Here is a 4,759-nt window from a genome sequence, read left to right as displayed (position 1 = left end):
CTTCTTTTCTTTTTTTCTTCCTTTTTTTCTCTTCTTCTTCTTCTTCTTCATTTTCTTCTTTTCTTCTTCCCTTTTTCTTTTTCTTCTTCTCTTCTTCTTCTTCTTCTTCTTTTTCTTCTTTTCTTCTTCTTTTTCTTTTCTTCTTCGTCTTCTTCGTTTTCTTCTTCTTCTTCTTCTTCTTCTTTTTTTCTTCCTCTTCTTCTTTCTTATTTCTCCTCTTCCTTTTCTTCTTCGTCTTCTCTTCTTCTTCTTTTTCTTTTCTTCTTCTTCTTCTTCTTCGTCTTCTTCTTCTTCTTTTTTTTTCTCTTCTTTCTTCTTCTTCTTCTTTTTTTCTTCTTCTTTTTTTTTTCTTCTTTTTCTTGCTCCTGTTCTTTATCTTGTTGTTGTTTTTCCTTGTTGTCTTCCCCCTTTTCTCTTTCTCCTCCTCCTCCTCTTTCATCTTTTCCTCCTCCCCCTCCTCCTCCTCCTCCTCCCCCTCCTCCTCCTCCTTCCTCCTCCTCCTCCCCCCCCCCCCAACCCCCCTCCTCCCCTTTTCCTCCTCCTCCTCCTTCTCCTCCTCCTCCTCCTCCTCCTCCTCCTCCACCAACCACCCCCCTCCTCCTCCTCCTCCGCCTCCTCCTCCCCTCCTCCTCCCCTCCTCCTCCTCCTCCTCCTCCTCCTCCTCCTCCTCCTCCACCAACCACCTCCTCCTCCTCCTCCTCCTCCTCGTCTGCCGCCGCCGCGCCTCCTCCTCCTCCTCCTCCTCCTCCTCCTCCTCCTCCTCCTCCTCCCCTCCTCCTCCTTTCCCCCTCCTCCTCCCTCCTCCTCCTCCCCCCGTCTTCCGCCGCCGCCGCCTCCCTCCTCCTCCTCCTCCTCCTCCTCCTCCTCCTCCTCCGCCTCCTCCTCCTCGTCTGCCGCCGCCGCCGCTCGCCGATCGATGCGCCCGTCTGTGTGTCCGTCCGTCTGGTGGCCGAGGCGGCGCCGGCTGCAGTAGCGAGCGAGTAGGCTTATCCGCGAGGCCTAGGAGCGAACCCTGCGCCGCGCCACACTGTTGCAGCCGCACGGATCCACTGACCAGCCCCCCCCCCCTTCCACCCTCCTCTGGTCTGCCTGGTCCTCCCCCCCTCTCCTCTGGTGTCCCTGGTACCTCTCCCCCCCCTCCCCTTCCTGTCGCCCCCCTCTCCTCCCCCTCCCCCGGGTCTCCCCACTGACCAGTCCTCCTTTACCCTAGATCCCCAGGTACTCCCCCTCCCCCTCCTCTCCTCCCCCTCGCTCCTTCTCCCTTCCCTCCCTCCCTTTCCCCCCTTCGTCGTCCTCCTCCCTTTCACCTCTTCCTCCTCCTCCCTCCTCCTCTCGCCTTCCCCCCCCCCCTCCCGTCCCTCCTCCCACATTTTCCTCCCTTTCTCCCCCCTCCCCTCACTTCGATGCCCCCCCCCCTCTTTCTCCCTGCCTCTCCTCCTTCCCTTGAAAGCTCGCCTACTCTGCTCTCTCCTTTCTCCTGATTTCTTCATATTTTCCATTCTTGCTTCTTTTCTTTTCTTTTCGTTTCTCCCTCTTTTTTCTTTCTACTTCCTTCGATGAAATTTCCTTCACGTTTCCACGCTTTTTTCTTTTTCTTTTACTACTATGTTCCTCCTCGCTCCTTCCTCTCTCTTCCACTCTTTGCTTTTCTTTTCCTTTTCTCCTCTTCTGCTTCTTTCTCTAGCCTCTTCCTCTTCTCTCGTTTTCACTTTGTTTCGTGTTTTCATGTTTTCGCTTTGTATTTTCTTCTGATATCCCTTTCCTTCTCTCTGACTTCTCTTCTCTCCCCGTGTTTTTCTTATTTTCTCTTCCCCTTCTCATTCCCTCTCTTCGCCTCTTCCTCATCTCTTCTCCCTCATTCTCATATCTTCTCTATCTCCCTCTTTTCTTCTCTCTCTCCTTCGTCTCTTCTTCCTCTCTCCCTCTCATTTTCTCTCTCTTTCTCTCTTGTTCTCTTTCTCCCTCTTCAATCATCCTTCTCCTATTCTTCTTGCTCTCTCCCTATGCCTCTTTTATTCTCCTTCTCCCCCTCTTCATCGTGACCTTCTTCCCCGAATTCTTTCTCTGCTTTTGCATTTTGTCTCTGTTATCTGCATTCTTTTGCCAACGTTTTTTGGGTCGATATCTATCTATCTATCTATCTATCTATCTATCTATCTATCTATCTATCTATCTATCTATATGTTTGTGCGTGCGTGCGTTCGTGTGTGTGTGTGTGTGTGTGTGTGTGTGTGTGCATGCGTGAATGAGCGCATGTGTGTGTGTGTATGTTTACTTAGGCCTTATGTGTTTGTATGTGCAATTGTGCATGTATACCTTTTCCAGTGAAGGAACTAGTCTTTTCTCGACTTTATTTCTGAAAAAAAAAAGTTTTTCTTTTTTCTTTATAATCCATAGAATTGGTAGAGCTTACTACGCGAAAACCTATGCAGGTGTATGCTTACGTAAGCTCTGTGTATAGTCTTGTTCTTATCTCCTTGTTCCCTCACTTAGCTCCCTTTCCCCTCTGCTTCGCTTCTCCCTGCCTCTCCCCTCATTTCCCCCTCCCTCTCCCCCTCCCCTTCTCCTATCTCTTTCTCCTCCTCTCTCCGCCTCTCTCTCCTCTCCCCACTTCCACCCACTTCTCCGCCTCCTGTTTATCCTGCTTTCTCCTGCTCCCTCCTTCGCCTCCATCTCTTTTCTCCCCATCGTAACTTCCTTCCCATTCCCCCACTTCAATCCCCATCTCCCCTCTTCCCCCCCTACCCCCTCCTCTCCCTTTCACCTCCTCCTTCCTCTTCCTCGCTTCCACCACCTCCACTCTCTCCCACCTCCCTCTCCTCCCTCCTCCTCGTCTCCTCCCTCCCCCCCAACTCTCCCTTTCTCCTCCTTCCCCCATCCACCCCTCCTCTCCGCTTCCACCTCCTCCCCGCTTCCACCTCCTCCCCGCTTCCACCGCTTCCACCTCCTCCCCGCTTCCACCTCCTCCTTCCCTCATCCACCTCCTCTCCCCTCCCTCTTCCCCTCCTCCCCCCCTCCCTTCATGGCGGCGACCCAGCGAGGTGACTTCGTGCGTCGCTTCCTCGGTTCAGGCCTACAGTGCCTCCTCACATAAAGACACGTTTTCGTCTGTTTAGCTGTCTTGTTCACACACACGCACACGCACACACACACACACACACACACACACACACAACACACACACACACACAACACACACACACACAAACAAACACACACACACACACACACACACAAACACACACACACACACACAAACACACACAACACACACACACACACACACACACACACACACAGACATACATACATACATACATACACACACACACACACATATATCCTCTCTCACTTATCATTTATCTATCTTAAGTAACGTATTAAAAGAGCGAGGAGTTACTCTGGACGGGACTGAGTTGTGGTTGCACTTATTCCCTACCTTTGTCCGGGGGATTGTGGGAGGTGTGGTTGCATTGGGGGGGGGGGCGTAGAGCCATGTTATAAAATCAATAGAAAGAAGTTGATAAACAGATGGATAGGTAGATTAGGTGAATAGCCAAGTAGATAATGGAAAGTGGATAGATGCGAGTTATGCCTGTCTGTCTATCTAGCTAGCTATCTGTTTGTCTTTCTATTGGTCTGTCTAAACATCTATCCATGTGTCTATATATAGAAATGGATATAGATTTAAAGAGGGCGAGGCAGAGAAATAGACGAAGAGCGGCAGCGGCCTATCTGCATCGGGGCGACGGAGGCTGAGACAAAGAGGGCGTGACAGCAACACCCAGATAATGCATCATGACCCCCCTGCCCCCCTCCCTCTATCGACCTGCTATCTCGTCACGAACGGCTGCCCCCTCGTGACCTCCGGCTGCCCTGGCACTGCCCTCTGTCAACAAGTGTCTGGCGACCTACATAGAGGTCGTTGCACGTCTGCCCTTCCTCTGAGCGTAGGCCTAAGCGGGTTGCGCCGCCCGACCTGCGCAGCGGCCTACATGGGTGAAGGTGCCACGCGTCCCGGCGGGGTGGGGGGGGGGGTGGGGGGCAAAGGGTGAGGGGGTCTTAAGGGGGGGAGTTAGTGTGTGGAGGGGAGAGGGGGGTGAGGGAGATGATGGAGTATGGGGGATAAGGAGTAGGGGACGGGAGGGTGAGGGGGATGAGGGGAGTAAGGAGGGGGAGGAGAGAGGAGGGGGGGAGATTCTTCCTTTGTGCAGTGGAAGTCTGGCGTGACATTACAACAGGTCTATCGTGTAGGCTGTGTGTGACCTTGGCTTCGCTCCTCTAACGTCGCTCTTTGCTTGGAGAATTATATAAAATTATTTGTTTTTTGGATAATGTGGATGAATGTTGTTGTTGGTTGAGGAAACTGGGAATCAGCTGGTGTAACACGTGGCTGGCTGTATATGCATTTGTATGTTGGAACATAATCATATGTGCCTATTTCGCCTAATTAATCGATAATTCATATTTGGTACTTGGTATACAGTATACACATACACACACACACACACACACACACACACACACACACACACACACACACACACACACACACACACACACACACACACTTTTTGACTTAGACAAGTTTATTGAGACAAACGGTTACATCTCAAAAGGATGAACTGACATAGGTTATCCTCACCTCATCCTACTAAGTCCTTGCGTGGCCTCACATATCACATACAGAGACTTAGATATGTTAATAAGATTAGATTATGTACAGTATTTAAAGTTGAGAAATAGAGTCAGTCGTAGT

The sequence above is a fragment of the Penaeus monodon genome, chromosome 42 (genome assembly GCF_015228065.2).
Source record: "Penaeus monodon isolate SGIC_2016 chromosome 42, NSTDA_Pmon_1, whole genome shotgun sequence".
Lineage (NCBI taxonomy): Eukaryota > Metazoa > Arthropoda > Malacostraca > Decapoda > Penaeidae > Penaeus > Penaeus monodon.
The sequence above is the reverse complement of the archived record's forward strand: the minus strand, read 5'-3'. Positions refer to the sequence as shown.